Genomic DNA, 19,891 nt, shown 5'->3' on the forward strand with positions numbered 1-19,891 from the left:
CAGCACTCTCCCTCCCGTACTGGGAGCTTTGGTACATCCGCATGGTACTAATGTGGACCCCAGCATCCTCTAGGACGTAAGAGAAAATAGGATTTTAATTACCTACCGGTAAATCTTTTTCTCGTAGTCCATAGATAATGCTGGGCGCCCGCCCAGTGCTTCGTATTCCTGCATTGTTACTTGGTTCGGTTTATTGGTTCAGCCGTTGCTGATTCGTTCCAAGTTGGTTAGCTTGTCTTTCCTTTTTATTATGTGTGAGCTGGTGTTAATCTCACCACTATCTGTGTATTTGCTTCTCACGAAGTATGTCCTTCTCCTCGGGCACAGTTTCTAGACTGAGTCTGGTAGGAGGGGCATAGAGGGAGGAGCCAGCCTACACTGTTAAACTCTTAAAGTGCCCATGGCTCCTAGTGGACCCATCTATACCCCACGGTACTAATGTGGACCCCAGCATCCTGAACGGACTACAAGAAAATGATTTACCGGTAGGTAATTAAAATCTTATTTTGATTAAATGTAGATCTTTCTAAAAGCTAGCTAAATATTTTAAAAATGCTCAATATTTTACACCAGGTTGTCATGTTCAGAGTGAGGTGAAGGATTCTGAAATTAGTGTGGCAGATTTGTTATCTTGTCCAACTTCTTCAGAATTGCTGTGTGTGTAATGATGGGCTCATATACATGCAGAGACCCTGTGATATCACAGTAATACCCCTTTCTGAGATGAGCCGGGGCTCCAACACAGTTCTGACCTGGGTTTTTGAACACATCTTCAACCCTTGTTTCAGCTAGGTATCCCCTTTCACACTTAGCTAGGTATCACTTTAAACAAATTCCCAGGTCAAACTCGTTCACACTGAACCCGTATCTGCCCTGGCATTCATTGTGCGACTGCAGAGCACCCGAACAGGCAATTACGTATTTTCTACGCAACCCACATCTAAAACCCCGGTTCACACCATTCACACTATAGGTGACTCCGGTTGATCCCAGGAATAACCCTGGTACCGACCCACATCAGGTCTGTTCACACAAAGCCGAGATCTGCGTTAAACTGCAATCCCCGGCAATATCCCAGGTACAAAAGCTATGCCTGAAAGAGGTATAATAGGCAGTTTAAACTTTATGGGGTGTATTTATTAAAGCTTAAACCATGTGGAAACAACTGATTCCACATGGTCTAAGTATCCCCACAATTTAAGAAATTCATAATTCAGTAGATAGGCAAACTAAAGATGCACAATGTAGTCTTTATTATTTTCAATACGGACTGCAGTCTTGCCATATTTACAAAACTTCAAAAAATGATGGAGTGCTGCGTCAGATGACCTGGCCTCCACAATCACAAAACCTAAACCCAATTGAGATGGTTTGGGATGAGTTGGACTACAGAGTGAAGTAAAAGCAGCCAACAAGTGCTCAGCACCTCTGGGAACTCCTTTAAGACTTTTAGAAAACCATTCCAGGAGACTACCTCATGAAGCTGATTGAGAGAATGCCAAGAGTGTGCAAAGCTGTCATCAAAGCAGAAGGGGGCTACTTTGAGGAATCTAAAATATAAAACATATTTTGATTTGTTTAACACTTTTTTGTTTACAACATAATTCCATATGTGTTCTTTCATAGTTTTGATGTCTTCAGTATTAATCTGCAATGTAGAAATGAATTAAAATAAATAAAAACCATTGAATGAAGAGGTGTGTCCAAACTTTTGACTGGTACTGTGTGTGTGTGTGTGTGTGTGTGTGTGTGTGTGTGTGTGTGTGTGTGTGTATATATATAGATAGATAGAGAGATATATATATATATATATATATATATATATTGTGACAAGAACACTGGGATAGTGTTTGAGGGCAGGTATATTTGTCCCAGGTTCTTGTCTTACATGTTTTAGAAAATGTTAACTTCTAGGAAAAATGCTTTTTGTTTTGTCTGAACCTTTTCAGTTTGCTGTAAAAGCTGGGTAAAGGCTCTGAGAGAGAGATAAGGCGAGTTCTAGACATTGGGCCCAGTTCGGGTCTTTGGCCTCACAGAGGGCTAATCAGGGTTTCAGCTGTGTAAGAGTGATATAGTGCTTCTAACCTGATTAGTATGGGCAGACTGCCTGGGAAGGCTGCAGGATCTGTGTGTGAGAGACACGCTTTCTGATGCAAGTAAGCTATACAGTATGTACTGAAGAACTCTGTGTTTTGTTTAGTGACAGTTAGGAACATCTTATGTTTAGTTAGTGCCGGACAGGCAAGGTATTTTTATTTTGGGGTTTGTTTTATTTTCTGTTTCAATAAAACTGGCCGGGGTCAGTTGTACCAGAAACTGGACTTGTGTTGTTCCTCAGCTGCTGCGTCCTGCCATATTCCCCAGGAAAGGGCACCTTGCACCCCTACAGTGTTACAACTTGGTGGAGAATGCGAGCAGGCCGTTCTGCGCATAAGTGAAAGCAGCAGCTTTGTGAGGCCTGCAGAAAACGGTGGTTTATGCAGATACAGCCCAGTGTGAAGTTACTGAGACTCACCCCTGAGGGTTTGATATATGTCCTGGGTGAAAGCAGCTGCAAAGCCGCCTGAAAAATCTGTTGACATGGAGGATCTGCTTAAAGCCTTGCTGCAAGCTACAGCGGCTCAGCAGGAGGCCAACCGACAGCAGCAGGTGGCAATGGAGGAAAATAAGAGACAACAGCAGGCAGTTGTTGATGAACTTTACAGGCAACAGCGTCAGGATAGAGAGGCCTTAGCAGAAGTGGTGCAGAGACTTGCAGCTCGGGTTGGAGATGTGGCCGTCAGTGCTCCAACCAGCTCTAGTTCTATACGAGCCAGTCACTTCCTGCAGGAAATGACAGAGGCTGATGATGTGGAGGCCTATCTGACCACGTTTGAAAGGACTGCCGAGCGTGAGAACTGGCCGAAAGCACAGTGGGCCAGTCTGCTGGCACCTTTCCTGTCAGGTGAGCCCCAAAAAGCTTACTTTGGTTTAAGCCCTGCTGAGGCTCGGGACTATGATAAACTAAAGACTGAGATCCTGACCCGCCTGGGAGTCACGCTGTCAGTACGAGCACAACGGGTGCACCGTTGGCTGTACGCCATGGAGAAGCCTCCGCGCTCCCAGATGCACGACCTTATTCAGCTAACAAAAAAATGGCTACAGCCAGAGACATTAACTGGTCCCCAGATGGTGGAAAGAGTCGTCATGGACCGCTACTTGAGATCTTTGCCCATGGTCCTGCGCAAGTGGGTGAGCCATGGAAACCCGGGTACTGCTGACCAATTAGTGGACATGGTAGAGAGGTATTTGGCAGCAGAGGAACTACTGATGACCACCCAGCAACCCATAGATCCTCGACAGCGCCCTTCAGTAAAGACTGGTAAGACTGTTCCGTGGGAAAACGTTGCTGGGCGGTTAAGAGAACGCAAGGCTGGAGAGACTGTAAACACTGGCCCTGGAAACAGGCCAATGGGGCTAGAACGGTCTATGCTGCCCAAATGGGTTGATAATCGTGTGGTTAAATGTTTTAGGTGTGGTATGCCAGGTCATGTTATTGCCAATTGCCCAGTCACGCAAGAACCCATGCAATGTGATGCTGCCTTTGAATGTCGCAGAATATCTTTCTTTGCTAGGTTAGCCTGTACTGTGGTACCTTCACCTGAGCTGGAAAAACAAATGTGTGATGTGTTCTTAGAAGGTAACCAAGTAGAGGCCTTGCTAGATTCAGGAAGTTTAGTTACCCTCGTGAAAGCTGGGTTAGTGAACCCCTTAAAGGTCCAGCAAATACCTATTGGGGTAACTTGCATACATGGGGATACCCAACATTATGCCACTGCTGAGGTGAATATAGAAACTTGTTGTGGGTCAGCAATGGTTAAAGTGGGACTGGTCCCTACCTTGGTGCATGAGGCCATAATAGGGAGGGATTTTCCTCATTTTTGGAAACTGTGGGAATCACGGTTATCAACAGATGTGAGAAGTAAAAAGCCAGTTGATAATACCGGTGATTTTATGGATGTACGTGGGTCTTCGGAACTTTCTGGCCCTTTGCCTTTTGCTAGTTTGGCTGGGGAAGTGACAGATGGGGAGTCCAGTGAGGACCCTCTTGCCGGGAACAGAGACATAGTAGTTAGAACTGAAAGCGTGCCTGACCTGGAGGTAAAGAAGGATCTGTTTGCGTCTGAACAGTTAAAGGATCCTACCTTAATAAAGGCTAGAGAGAATGTTAAGATTGTTAATGGGGAACCTGTGGTACCAGGTGACAGGGTTACGTATCCCCACATGGCCATCTGTAATGAGCTCTTGTACCACATTGTCAAAAGGGGTGAGGATGTGGTGGAACAGCTGGTAGTTCCCCAGCCTTATCGGAGAACGGTACTAGATTTAGCTCACAGTCACGTTACCGCAGGACATTTAGGGGCAGAAAAAACCACTGAAAGAGTTTTACAAAGGTTCTTTTGGCCAGGGGTTTATAAAGAAGTGTCTGAATATTGTTCTTCCTGTCCTGAGTGCCAGTATCATGCCCCTAGACCCCATTTCAGGAGCCCACTAGTTCCCATGCCTATTATAGAGGTCCCGTTTGACAGAATAGCCATGGATCTCGTGGGGCCCTTGTTAAAGTCTGCTCGGGGCCATCAGTATATCCTGGTAATTATGGACTATGCCACTCGATATCCTGAGGCTGTCCCTTTACGCACTATCACAACCAAGGCGATAGCTAGGGAGCTGGTGCAGGTATTTAGTAGAGTGGGAATACCAAAAGAAATTTTGACTGACCAAGGTACTCCATTTATGTCAAGGATCATGAAAGAATTGTGCAAGTTATTTAAGGTCACTCACCTCAGGACGTCCATCTACCATCCCCAAACTGACGGGTTGGTGGAAAGGTTTAATAAAACATTAAAAAGTATGTTAAAAAAGGTTGTTGAGAGAGATGGGAAAAACTGGGATTGTTTGTTGCCCTACTTGTTAATGGCCATCAGAGAAGTTCCTCAGTCCTCTACGGGGTTTTCTCCATTTGATTTGTTGTATGGTAGACACCCCAGAGGGCTGTTGGATGTTGCCAAAGAGACGTGGGAAGGACAGCCCACTCCTTATAGAAGCGTTATTGAGCATGTAACACAAATGCAGGATAGGATTGCAGCCGTGGTACCTGTTGTCAGAGAGCACATGGAACAGGCCCAAAGTGCTCAACAGAGGGTCTATAACCGGAGTGCCAAGATACGGGAATTTGCTCCTGGAGATAGAGTTCTTGTTTTGGTACCCACTGTGGAAAGCAAATTCCTAGCTAAATGGCAGGGTCCATTTGAGATTAGGGAAAAAGTGAATGAGGTTAATTACAAAGTATACCAGCCGGGAAAGAGAAAACCCGAACAGATCTACCATGTTAACTTAATCAAACCCTGGAAAGATAGGTTGTCTCTGTCAGCGGAGCCTTGCCCTTCGGTGTCTTCACCCCGGTTGCTTCCCGCAGTGAAGGTGTCAGAGACATTATCAGCTGATCAGAACAATCAGGTTAAAGAATTTCTCATCCAAAATAGGGAGGTATTTTCAGAGCTGCCTGGCCGAACGACCATAATAAAACATGACATTGTCACAGAACCAGGGGTCAGGGTTCATTTAAAGCCATATAGGATTCCTGAAGCTCAGCGAGAAGCTATTTCTAAGGAAGTTAAAACCATGTTAGAACTTGGAGTCATAGAGGAGTCTAACAGTGAGTGGTCCAGTCCCATAGTGCTCATCCCGAAGCCCGACGGTAGCATACGCTTCTGTAATGACTTTCGTAAGTTAAATGAGGTGTCCAAGTTTGACTCATACCCCATGCCCCGTGTGGATGAGCTTGTAGAAAGGCTGGGAACAGCCAGGTTTCTCACCACATTGGACCTGACCAAAGGTTACTGGCAAATACCTTTATCTGATAGCGCCAAAGAGAAAACAGCCTTTTCGGTTCCGGAGGGGCTGTACCAGTATAAGATGTTACCCTTTGGGTTGCATGGGGCTCCAGCAACCTTTCAACGGGCGATGGATAAAATTTTGAGGCCCCATAGAAAATATGCAGCTGCCTATTTGGATGATGTGGTAATTCACAGTACAGACTGGGGGTCACATTTGGTTAAAGTACAAGCAGTACTGGACTCAATCAGAGAGGCAGGGTTAACTGCTAACCCAAAGAAGTGCTGCCTCGCAATGGAGGAGGTCAAATACTTGGGCTTCACCATAGGCAGAGGTCTGATTAGGCCCCAATTGAATAAAGTTGATGCTATTCAAAACTGGCCTCGTCCAGTGAATAAAAAACAGGTAAGGGCTTTTTTGGGAATTACTGGGTACTATAGACGGTTTATTCCTAATTTTGCGACCACAGCGGTGCCGTTGTCAGACCTTACCAAAGGGAAGCAGTCAAATGTGGTGAAATGGAACCCTGATGCAGAAAAGGCGTTCCAAGCGTTAAAAGTGGCTTTGTGTTCACAACCGGTGTTGATAACACCAGATTTTTCAAAAGAATTTGTGGTACAGACAGATGCCTCAGAGGTAGGGATAGGTGCTGTGCTGTCCCAAACCAGAGATGGGGACGAACACCCTATCATTTATTTGAGTAGGAAACTCAATGAGCATGAAAAAAGGTATGCCATTGTGGAAAAGGAGGCTTTGGCCATTAAGTGGGCACTAGATACCTTGAGATATTACCTCTTGGGTAGACAATTCAGACTAGTGACAGACCATGCCCCTTTAAAATGGATGTATGTAAATAGAGGCAAGAATGCTCGTGTAACTAGATGGTTTCTAGCGTTGCAGGACTTTAAGTTTACTGTCGAACATAGACCGGGAACACAATTGGCCAACGCAGATGCATTGTCTCGCATCTTCTGTTTGGGGGCTACAAGTGTTCCGGCCCCTAGGTCGAAACAGGGGAGGGGGATATGTGACAAGAACACTGGGATAGTGTTTGAGGGCAGGTATATTTGTCCCAGGTTCTTGTCTTACATGTTTTAGAAAATGTTAACTTCTAGGAAAAATGCTTTTTGTTTTGTCTGAACCTTTTCAGTTTGCTGTAAAAGCTGGGTAAAGGCTCTGAGAGAGAGATAAGGCGAGTTCTAGACATTGGGCCCAGTTCGGGTCTTTGGCCTCACAGAGGGCTAATCAGGGTTTCAGCTGTGTAAGAGTGATATAGTGCTTCTAACCTGATTAGTATGGGCAGACTGCCTGGGAAGGCTGCAGGATCTGTGTGTGAGAGACACGCTTTCTGATGCAAGCAAGCTATACAGTATGTACTGAAGAACTCTGTGTTTTGTTTAGTGACAGTTAGGAACATCTTATGTTTAGTTAGTGCCGGACAGGCAAGGTATTTTTATTTTGGGGTTTGTTTTATTTTCTGTTTCAATAAAACTGGTCGGGGTCAGTTGTACCAGAAACTGGACTTGTGTTGTTCCTCAGCTGCTGCGTCCTGCCATATTCCCCAGGAAAAGGCACCTTGCACCCCTACAGTGTTACAATATATAATAATCACCACATTTTTAACACTCATAACACTCATTTATATTTACAACCATGAATATCAGAAACTCCCGTGCAAAGAATGGGTAGAACAGCTAGTGTATTTATATATGTGTGTGTGTGTGTGTGTGTGTGTGTGTGTGTGTGTGTGTGTGTGTGTGTGTGTGTGTGTGTTTGAAAAACAGAAAAAATAAGATTTTACTTACCGGTAAATCTATTTCTCGTAGTCCGTAGTGGATGCTGGGGACTCTGTAAGGACCATGGGGAATAGACGGGCTCTGCAGGAGACATGGGCACTTTAAGAAAGAATTTAGATTCTGGTGTGCTCTGGTTCCTCCCTCTATGTCCCTCCTCCAGACCTCAGTTAGAGAAACTGTGCCCGGAAGAGCTGACAGTACAAGGAAAGGATTTTGGAAATCCAGGGCAAGACTCATACCAGCCACACCAATCACACCGTATAACTTGTGATAAACTTACCCAGTCAACAGTATGAACAACAACAGAGCATCAGTTCAACCCTGATGCAACAATAACATAGCCCTTATTGCAGCAATAACTATATACAAGTATTGCAGAAGAAGTCTGCACTTGGGACGGGCGCCCAGCATCCACTACGGACTACGAGAAATAGATTTACCGGTAAGTAAAATCTTATTTTCTCTAACGTCCTAGTGGATGCTGGGGACTCCGTAAGGACCATGGGGATTATACCAAAGCTCCCAAACGGGCGGGAGAGTGCGGATGACTCTGCAGCACCGATTGAGCAAACAATAGGTCCTCATCAGCCAGGGTATCAAACTTGTAGAACTTTGCAAAAGTGTTTGAACCTGACCAAGTAGCAGCTCGGCATAGTTGTAATGCCGAGACCCCTCGGGCAGCCGCCCAAGAAGAGCCCACCTTCCTAGTGGAATGGGCTTTAACTTATTTTGGCAGCGGCAATCCAGACGCAGAATGAGCCTGCTGAATCGTGTTACAGATCCAGCGAGCAATAGTTTGCTTTGAAGCAGAAGCACCCAGCTTGTTGGATGCATACAGGATAAACAGCGACTCCGTTTTCCTGACTCTAGCCGTTCTGGCTACATAAACCTTCAAAGCCCTGACCACATCCAGTAACTCGGAATCCTCCAAGTCACGAGTAGCCACAGGCACCACAATAGATGGGTTCATATGAAAAGATGACACCACTTTTGGCAGAAATTGTGGACAGGTCCGCAATTCTGCTCTATCCATATGGAAAACCAGATAGGGGCTTTTATGTGACAAAGCCGCTAATTCTGACACACGCCTAGCCAAAGCCAAGGCTAATAGCATGACCACCTTCCACGTGAGATATTTTAACTCCACCGTTTTAAGTGGTTCAAGCCAGTGTGATTTCAGGAAACTTAACACCATGTTAAGATCCCAAGGTGCCACTGGAGGCACAAAAGGAGGCTGAATATGCAGCACTCCCTTTACAAACGTCTGAACTTCTGGTAGAGAAGCCAACTCTTTTTGCAAGAAAATGGATAGGGCCGAAATCTGGACCTTAATGGAGCCCAATTTCAGGCCCAAATTCACTCCTGACTGTAGGAAGTGAAGGAAACGGCCCAGCTGGAATTCCTCTGTAGGAGCATTCCTGGCCTCACACCAAGAAACATATTTTCGCCATATACGGTGATAAAGTTTAGCTGTCACGTCCTTCCTAGCCTTTATCAGCGTAGGAATGACCTCGTCCGGAATGCCCTTTTCTGCTAGGATCCGGCGTTCAACCGCCATGCCGTCAAACGCAGCCGCGGTAAGACTTGGAACAGACAGGGCCCCTGTTGCAACAGGTCCTGTCTTAGAGGAAGAGGCCACGGGTCCTCTGTGAGCATTTCTTGCAGATCTGGATACCAGGTCCTTCATGGCCAATCTGGAACAATGAGGATTGTTCTCACTCCTCCTTTTCTTATTATCCTCAGCACCTTGGGAATGAGAGGGAGAGGAGGAAAGACATAGACCGACTGGAACACCCACGGTGTCACCAGGGCGTCTACCGCTATTGCTTGAGAGTCTCTTGACCTGGCGCAATACCTCTGTAGTTTTTTGTTGAGGCGGGATGCCATCATGTCCACCTGTGGCAGTTCCCACCGATATGTGATCTGTGTGAAGACTTCCTGATGAAGTCCCCACTCTCCCGGGTGGAGGTCGTGTCTGCTGAGGAAGTCTGCTTCCCAGTTGTCCACTCCCGGGATGAACACTGCTGACAGAGCGCTTACGTGATTCTCCGCCCAGCGAAGAATTCTGGTGGCTTCTGCCCTCGCCACTCTGCTCCTTGTGCCGCCTTGGTGGTTCACCTGAGCCACTGCGGTGAAGTTGTCTGACTGAATCAAAACCAGTTGGTCGCGAAGCAAGTGCTCCGCTTTACGTAGGGCGTTGTATACGGCCCTTAGTTCCAGGATGTTGATGCGAAGGCAAGTCTCTTGACTTGACCACAGACCTTGGAAATTTCTTCCCTGTGTGACTGCTCCCCACCCTCGGAGGCTAGCGTCCGTGGTCACCAGGACCCAGTCCTAAATTCCGAATCTAGAAGGTGAGAACTCTGCTGCCACAACAGGAGTGACACCCTGGCCCTGGGGACAGGGTGATTAACCGATGCATCTGAAGATGTGATCCGGATCACTTGTCCAGTAAGTACCATTGGAAGGTCTTCGCATGGAACCTGCCGAAGGGAATGGCCTCGTATGATGCCACCATCCTTCCCAGGACTCGAGTGCAGTGATGCACTGACACCTGTTTTGGTTTTAATAGATTCCTGACCAGTGTCATGAGCTCCTGAGCTCTCTCTATCGGGAGATAAACCCTTTTCTGGTCTGTGTCTAGGATCATGCCTAGGAAAGGCAGATGAGCAGTAGGAACCAACTGCGACTTTGGAATATATAGAATCCAGCCGTGTTGTCGTTACACTTCCAGAGAAAGTGATACGCTGTTCAGCAACTGCTCTCTTGATCTCGCTTTTATGAGGAGATCGTCCAAGTACGGGATAATTGTGACACCTTGCTTCCGCAGGAGCACCATCATTTCCGCCATTACCTTGGTGAATATTTTCGGGGCCGTGGAGAAACTAAACGGCAACGTCTGAAATTGGTAATGACAATCCTGTACCGCAAATCAGAGGTACGCCTGATGAGGTGGATAAATGGGGACATGAAGGTATGCATCCTTTATGTCCAGAGACACCATAAAATCTCCCCCTTTCAGGCTTGCGATGACCGCTCTTAGCGATTCCATCTTGAACTTGAACCTTTTCAGGTATATGTTCTGGGATTTTAAATTCAATATGGGTCTGACCGAACCGTCCGGTTTCGGGACTACAACATGGTCGAATAATAACCCCCTCCTTGTTGAAGGTGGGGAACCTTGACCACCACCTGTTGAAGATACAATTTGTGAATTGCAGTTAACACTATTTCCCTCTCGAGGGGGGAAGCCGGCAGGGCCGTCGGTGAGGGGGCATCTCCTCAAAGTCCAGCTTGTATCCCTGAGACACAATATCTATTGCCCAGGGATCCAACAGGGAGTGAACCCAATTGTGGCTGAAATTACGAAGACGTGCCCCCGCCGGGCCTAGCTCCGCCTGTGGAGCCCCAGCGACATGCGGTGGATTTTGTAGAGGCTGGGGAGGACTTCTGTTCCTGGGAACTAGCTGTGTTGTGCAGCTTCTTTCCTCTGCCCCTGCCTCTGGCAATAAAGGACGCACCTCTGACTTTCTTGTTTCTTTGTGTTCGAAAGGCTACATTTGATAATGTCGTGCTTTCCTAGGCTGTGCAGGAATATAAGGCAAAAGATCAGAATTACCAGCTATAGCTGTGGAGACCAGGGGGTAAATTTACTAAGATGGGAATTCTATTTAAGATGGGATGTTGCCCGTAACAACCAATCAGATTCTACTTCTCATTTATCTAGCACCTTCTAGAAGATAATACATAGAATCTGATTGGTTGCTGTGGGCAACCTCCCATCTTAAATAGAACTCCCATCTTAGTAAATTTACCCCCAGGTCCGAGATCCCTTCTCCACACAATCCTCAGCCTTCCATATGCCTCTTAAGTCGGCATCACCTGTCCATGCATATTCTACAGGACACGTCAAGCAGAAATCGACATAGCGTTGACTCTAGAACCTAGTAGACTAATGTCTCTTTGGGCATGTTTAATATATATATATCTTAAGACAGCATCTTTAATATATATATCTATATATATATACATATATACATACATACTAGGGTCTCAATCTCTGCTGATAAGGTACCTGTCCACGCTGCTACAGCGCTCTAAACCCATGCCGACACAATCGACGGTCTGAGTAGTGTACCAGAATGTGCACGCTATCTGCAGGATCCCTGAGGATAGCTGTTAAGTCAGGGCTACCTTTTGGGCAAACGTGACACCCTAGGGGAAGATTCCCATCGTATCCTGGCCCTAGTAGGGAAAGGATACTCCCTGAGAATTCTTTGTGGGAAACTGCAGTCTCTTGTCTGGAGATTCCCGCTCTTTTTCATCATGAGAGGAGGGAAATTTATCTCAGCTTTCTTCCCCTTAAACATGTGTACCCTTGTGTCAGGGACAGATGAGTCATCAGTGATATGCAAATCATCTTTTATTACAATAATCATATATTGAATACTTTCCTGCCCTTTTGGCTGTAACTTTGCATTATCGTAGTCGACACCGGAGTCAGACCCTTTGTCGATATCAGTGTCTATTATTTTGGATAGTGAGCATTGAGAGACTCTGAAGGTCTCTGCGACAAAGGGACAGACATGGGTAGATTCCCTGTCTGTTCTCTAATCTTTTGTGCAATAAATTTACCTTAGCACTTAATTTCACATATCCAAACAGGTGTCGGGGTTGTCGACGGAGACACCCCTCACACACAGATTTGCTCCATCTCCTCCTTAGGGGAGCCTTTTACCTCAGACATGTCGACACACACATACCGACACACCACACACTCAGGGAATGCTCATCTGAAGACAATTCCCCCACAAGGCCCTTTGGAGAGACAGAGAGAGAGAGAGTATGCCAGCACACACCCCAGCGCTATTAACCCAGGAATAACACAGTAACTTAATGTTAACCCAGTAGCTGCTGTTTATATTGATTTTTGCGCCTAATTATGTGCCCCCCCCCTCTCTTTTTACCCTCTTCTACCGTGTATCTGCAGGGGAGAGGCTGGGGAGCTTCCTCTCAGCGGTGCTGTGGAGAAAAAACATGGCGCTGGTGAGTGCTGAGGAAGAAGCCCCGCCCCCTCGATGGCGGGCTTCTGTCCCGCTTAAATATACATTTACTTGGCGGGGGCTCATACAGATATACAGTGCCCAACTGTATATATGCTAAACTTTTGCCAAAGAGCTCCCAATTGCTGCCCAGGGCGCCCCCCCCTGCGCCCTGCACCCTTACAGTGACCGGAGTATGTGAGGTGTGTGTGGGAGCAATGGCGCACAGCTGCAGTGCTGTGCGCTACCTCAGTGAAGACTGGAGTCTTCTGCCGCCGATTTCGAAGTCTTCTTGCTTCTTATGCTCACCCGGCTTCTGTCTTCCGGCTCTGCGAGGGGGGCAGCGGCGCGGCTCTGGGATCGGACGACGAGGGTGAGATCCTGTGTACTATCCCTCTGGAGCTAATGGTGTCCAGTAGCCTAAGAAGCAGGACCTATCTTCAGAGAGTAGGGCTGCTTCTCTCCCCCCAGTCCCACGATGCAGGGAGTCTGTTGCCAGCAGAGCTCCCTGAAAATAAAAAACCTAACAAAATACTTTCTTACAGCAAGCTCAGGAGAGCTCACTGAACAGCACCCAGCTCGTCCGGGCACAGATTCAAACTAAGGTCTGGAGGAGGGACATAGAGGGAGGAGCCAGAGCACACCAGAATCTAAATTCTTTCTTAAAGTGCCCATGTCTCCTGCGGAGCCCGTCTATTCCCCATGGTCCTTACGGAGTCCCCAGCATCCACTAGGACGTTAGAGAAATCTCAGCAATGCCCAGTTATATCTCCATCAAATCAATTATTGAAACAAGCCATAAAAATCAGATAAAACAAATGTAAACACACTGCCTTCTTTACAAAGGGTGGTCATCATCCTTCATAGTCCAGGATTTAAATCTAGAAACAACAAATAGGATTGTGGGGTTTACTCAGAGTTGGTCACAGATTTTGCTATGTTAGCAAAATCTGTGACCACTAACATCACAAGCTGGGGTCCGCCCAGCACAGGGCATGAGTGGTGCGGCCTCACGATGCAATTGCAATTCAATTGCCATCGCATCGCAAAAACCTCAAATAGAGGTTGACCCATACTTACCGACTTTATGGCTGTTCTCTCTGGGAGAGAGCAGCCAGGTCGGCTCAGCAGGTGGAGGGGCAGGGTAGTGACGAGCAGAGGGGGCGGGGCAGAGACGGAATGGGGGCAGGGCGGAGGGGGGGCCGTGGCTGATTATCACACCATTTAACCTATTACCGGCATTTTACTGCAGGGGGCGTGGCTATGATGATGCAATTCACCAAGATTCGCGTCATCGACTACCCAGACAGCCCATTTTACTCACTAAGTGGGCGTCCGGACCGGGGGACCACAAAAATCGGGAGACTTGCCTGCTCTTCCGGGCGGCCTCAAGGCCATTCCGGGAAAGTAGGCAAAAATGGGTTGACCCCTGTCTATGCAGCATGGCTGCACTGACGCCATATTTCCGATTGCAGGAAATTCAATTGTCATCGGTCAGCCCCGAAAACCGCCAGGACATGCCTATGTTTTTCGGCAACACTACCTCCCAATGCCATGTCACCATCCCCAGACAGCCATTGCCTGTCAATCATGATGCAATCGCATCATGATAGCCCGCTTTATGCTAATGCTGGTCTAAAGCCTCTCCCTCGTTTATATGTGTGCTTCCAGATGTGCAGGGTCTGAGACGCCAACTTTCTTCATCTATAGACACAGGGTTAAATGTATTATGCTTCATTATGGGGGAGAATTGGTATCAGCGCATCATATTATGTGCACTGATACTGCTTCTCCCACATGTACGATTGCAGTGGTGGGTGCAAGGTGACTGTTCTCCAACAGCCGCAGCCATCAATTTTACGGGCTGCAGCTGATGTTGCCCGGTGCACAGCACTGTCCCTGGCTGTCGGCTCCAACAGCTGGGGATTGTGAATGCCTAAAAAAATAGTTTTTTTTTTTTTTTTTTTACAAGTGCCATGGGGGCACTGGTCGATTTCTGACCGGTGCATATGCAGCCAGTATGCAGCATCGGTCAGTGGGAGACAGCCAAGATATTTATACACTGCACACACACACACACACACACACACACATACATATATATATGTATATGTGTGTGTATATATATATTTATATATATATATATATATATAGTCCCGCAACGGTGTGGCACTCGGCTTGATGAATAAACAATAAACCAGTCAGGTCTTACAACGTTTCAGTGCTTTATTGCACTATCGTCAGGATACAATGCACATAAATGACATTACATACCTTTATAATCATGCACCCAGAGTGAATTCGCGCCAGGAGGTCCGTTTGAACTTCCCCCTAGCGGATAGATAGATAGATAGATAGATACTACACACACATATAACAGTAGACTTATATATATATATATGCACCCATATATAAAATTATATGTATAACGTATACACACATACACACATATTAATTTAATGTCAATGCCTCAATTATATTGTCCCTTTTATAACAGTAGCGCCAGGCTGGCAGCCAGCAGGACTGACACCTCACCTCAGGAGGCTGTCTCCTTGCCAAGCTGAGGATGACTTAACGGAGGCTGCTTGATCAGCTGTCATTCCTGCGGTGCTCGGTGGTGGCTGAGCGGCGCCTCTGTGACGTCACACGTCCTGACATCACAGCATATGCAGCGCAGGGAGTGCCAGGGCTAAGCCTTTGATTGTGGTGCTGCGTATATTACAGTTTATGCCTCTGGCAGTTTGTGATCGCCGATGCTGTGGGAGAGGCTGAAGGGGGCGTCACAGCTGGGGGGCGTGGCCTCTGACGCCCTGTAGTAGGCTGCTGTAGCAGGAAAAAATGTTTTCCTGTGTACAGCAGCAGTGTTACAGCAGATCCTGTGGGCCTATTTTGATGGGGGGCCTGGAGCTGCAGCTCCATCCTCCCCATTGTTAATCCGACCCTGGAAGAGCAAAAATAGGTTGGGTTGGGAGATATTTTGAGATAAGTGAAGAGAAGTGTAATTTGGTTAATGGCCTTGTGTGTGAGTAAAAGTATTTTATATTGAACACGGTAGAATACATGTAACCAATGGAGGAACTGACAGAGTGGATCTGCAGACGAAGAACATATAGTGAGGAAGATTGGGCTCGCAGCTGCATTCAGAATGGATTGTAGTGGTGAGAGTCTCTTTTAGTAAGACCAGAAAGTAGACTATTGCAGTAATCAATGCGAGAGATAATGAGAGCATGAATTATAGTTTTTGCAGTGTCTTGTGTATGGTATGATCATATTTTGGATATGTTTTTAGATGTATATAACATAATTTTGAGAGATTGAATGTGGGGAACAAAGGACAGTTCCGAGTCAACGATGACACCTGTGGGTATATTTTCTTAAAGTCCATTTTGGGCGATGTTTGGAAGGTTTTTGGTCGATTTTGTGTTTAAAAGTCTAAATCACACATTTACCAACAGATAATTTTGGACATCATTAAAAAAAAAGGCAAAAATCATCTGTTCGTAAATATGGAAGTTAGACTCTGAAATACAAATTCAACCAAACATAGATCGAACATCGACCAAAAATCGACCCAGATCGATATTTTTTGTAAATACCCCTGAATCCCACATTTACTAACAGATACATTTTTACTTGATTTTTGACATCCTTAAAAAAAAAAAATCTATTAGTAAATGTGTGATTTAGACCCTGAAGCACAAAATCGATCAAACATTGATCCAACATTGACCAAAAATTGATCAAGATTGACCAAAATCAACTTTTAGTAAATATACCCCCTAGGCAGCAGGCTTGTGGGGTAGGATTGATTGTTGAGTTCTCAACAGTGGTAGAGATATCAGGTTGGTAACTACTATTAGCCGGTGGAAATATAATTTACTCTTTTTCGGAAATATTAATTTTGAGGTAGCGAGATGACATCCAATCTAAAAAAGCAGAAAGACCTTCAGTGACATGGACCAATACAGATAGAGACAAATCTGGGGAGGTAGATTTGAGTATTTTAGTTTTGTGTTCAGATGATACGGAAATTCAAAAGAGCTGATTAGTTTACCAAGAGATGAAGTCTAGCTTGAGAAAATCAGAGGACCTAGGACTGAGCCTTGCAGTACTCAAACTGAAAGAGGTAGCAAAGAGGAGGTGGATTCAGGAAAGCGGACCCTGAAGGAGTGAATAGATAGGTAGAACAGGAACCAAGAAAGGGCTGTGTCTTGAGAACCTAGGGATTGTAATGTTTTTATGAGAAGAGAGTGGTCAACAGTGTTAAAAGCAGCAGATCTAGAAGCATAAAAAGTGAATAATGGTCCTTAAGCTTCGCAGTAACCAGATCATTCATTACTTTAATCAGTGCTGTCTCTGTGGAGTGTTGGGAATGAAAGCCTGACTGAAGTGGGTCCAATAAATTGTGCAAGTTAAGAAAGTGTGTGAGGCAAGTGTAGGCAAGTCTTTCAAGTAGCTTGGAGAGGCAAGAGAGCTGAGAGATGAGACGGTAGTTTAAGAGAGAGTTAGGGACAGGATGTAGTTGTTTTCAGAATGGGAGTAAGCACTGCATGCTTGAACAGAGAAGGATAGATACCAGTAGAGAGCGAGAGATTACAGATGTTAGTTAAGGTTAGGATGAGCACAGGAGACAGAGATCCACATTGCTCCTGATGGATAGATAAAATATTTCAACCATCCTATAGTAAAACACCAAGTTACAAGAAAACATTTGGAATCAAGAGTGTTATAAAAACACATTGTGATTCTAAAGGTAACATTGAAAGATTCAATGCAGGACAAGTTGCAAAGTGATATTTGCAAACATTTGGTGAAGATTATAATGCTGTGGTCACTAAATAAAGTATGTTCAAGCTCTTGACAGAGGAAGCAGTCACCAAGTTGACAATGACAATGTCAACATTTATAATGTTGACACTAGAAGGTCGACATGCTTAAGTTGTCGACACCGGAAAAATGTTGACATTGAAAGAATACCGACCTATGAAATGTGACTAAGATGGATTTCGTCAAAAAAAAGAAGCCCAACACTAGCAGAGTTGCACAGGACCTGGTGGCTTACTCGCTCCAGGCATCTTATGCTGTGTGGCATATTGAGGCTAGATGTAGGAGGATACATCTGTAAGTGCCTGTTTGGTATGTGAATGTGTATTACAAAAGCCATTCCCATTTCCTTACAGCTTCAGTACACTTAATAGATGGGGATTCCATCAGGTAGATCAGTATGTGTAGTTACTGGTGGTGCATTCATCACTCTTAATTTTACACTAATTAGCTATTTTTATCTATTCAGTCATGGATCCTTTGTGAACCACTTGCCTGGCATGGTCGCATCAGATGCGACCATACCAGCAAGTGTCTTATCTAACCTGGTCGCACAGGATGTGACCAGTCACATAGAGAATGTGTGCAGCTGCAGGGAAGAGAAACTTCCCTCCGCTGCTGCTGTCAGAGGGACCGGAAGGTCCCGTCGCCTCCCTGCATCCTCCCCCACTGTTTGTCGTGCTGCTGATCGGTCTGCATGGCAGAACCCCCCACCCAGTGACTGCAGGCAATAGCAGCCGCTGGGGAAGTGTAAATGAACCTTCCCAACCCCCTCCCCCCGTGTACCTGGTGGCTGTCTCAGCTTTCAAAATGAAAGCCACGATGGTCGCAATGTTTATGATGGTCGCAATGTTTCCGATGTTGGTGACCGATGTTCTGGTGCTTAAAAAAATTATTTTGGATAAGGTTAAATACACATTCTACAACTAATTCACTCATAAAAAAATGACATTTTCTGAGCTTTTTTTCGGAAATAATTTGTCCGTTAAGTGGTTAAATTAATTTTCCAACTGGCAGATTAATTTTTAGTTATCCGAATGTTGTTTTTTGTTAACTTTGGTTATCAGTAAGGAAATAAATGAGTAATAATACACACACTCCAGCTGCACTAAATGCAAATATGGATACAGTATTATGGCCAGTAGCATATTTAGCACCACGGCCGGCGCCATCTTCCCTGTGACATCTTCAGGAAGATGGTGCCGCATATTGAAAGCAAATAATTTGGAGGGTCTTTGCTCTCTAGTGATATGCCGTCTTCCCAAATATCACTGGGAAGAAGGTGCCAGCTGTGGAGCTTGTGGAGCCGCAGTTAATGTTTACTGTAATTTATTTTTCGGAAGCATCATCATGCCGCCTTTAAGGCCACAGCCCCTGTGCCAGTACCGGGGCCCCATGTGACTCTGTACAGCCCTGACAGTGATGTGCAATCATGTTAGACAGTGGAGGCAGAATCTCACCTGTCATACTCAAGTACACTCCAGATTTTTGACTAATAAAATTAGTAGAATAATACAAAATATTTATAACATATAAATATCGTTTTTGTATTATATCATCTTTGTATTATTTTAATAATTTTTCAGTCAAAACTCATCACCAAATCTTATACAGATGTGTCCACTGTCGGCTTTGACGCTAGCTGCAGCACTTGCAAGTCATTTGCCACGGCTTGCATGTCCGCGACTTGCATGTCCTGCGTACGCACACTGCAGTCCGATTGCATGGGTAAATACGCTTCAGCAAACGGGTCACACGCGGCCACAGCTAGTCACAAATGTGATGCAGCCACACGTGCAACCCGTTTCCGGGTAAGCTGAGGGTTGCCACATTTGTATGTGTGTGTAAATCCTGCACTCAGAGGCGTTTCAACAGAGGAGGAGGCCCGTGTGCACCTCCGGGTGTCCCCCCTCCTCTTTACAGCGCTGGAGTCTACTGGGCATGCGCAGGTCTTCGGAAACATGGCACCCGCCATGATCTGGAGACCAATTTGGCTACCGCGCATGCCGCCCAGCGCTGGACTCCAGAAAGGTAAGTTTTAAAATGGGTGCGGTGTGGGCCCCTCCTGGACCCAGGGGCCGGTGTGCACTGCACACATTGCACCCATTATAGAAACGCCAATGCCTGCACTGATATTAGTCAGGGCCTTCCCAGCCATTGACCTCACTGCCCATCACTGGGTTAAGTACAATAACACAGCATTCATCACTGTCATTAATTTAGGCAATTATTTATAGGGCCAGTATTTCCTTTATGATCCTGTTTCTGACACGATAATTTTCTATCCTTACAGCCGCTGTTCGCGGCAATAAGAAAATATACATCGCCCAGATGTACTGTTTCTTACATGCAGGG

General features: G+C 45.8%; 1 protein-coding gene and 1 long non-coding RNA gene across 8 annotated transcripts in view; one reads left to right on the plus strand and one right to left on the minus strand.

Annotated features, from left to right (window-relative positions):
• BCAS3 (BCAS3 microtubule associated cell migration factor) overlaps positions 1-19,891 on the plus strand; it is a 2,144,796-nt gene that overhangs the window by 887,185 nt on the left and 1,237,720 nt on the right. The window lies entirely within an intron of this gene.
• Positions 1,237-15,445, minus strand: LOC135050922 (uncharacterized). Its single transcript, XR_010241924.1, has 3 exons — positions 15,248-15,445; positions 14,987-15,043; positions 1,237-1,550 (listed from the first exon to the last, which is right to left on the minus strand). It is a non-coding gene; the product is annotated as an uncharacterized LOC135050922 (long non-coding RNA).

Source organism: Pseudophryne corroboree, chromosome 2 (genome assembly GCF_028390025.1).
Source record: "Pseudophryne corroboree isolate aPseCor3 chromosome 2, aPseCor3.hap2, whole genome shotgun sequence".
NCBI classification, from domain to species: domain Eukaryota; kingdom Metazoa; phylum Chordata; class Amphibia; order Anura; family Myobatrachidae; genus Pseudophryne; species Pseudophryne corroboree.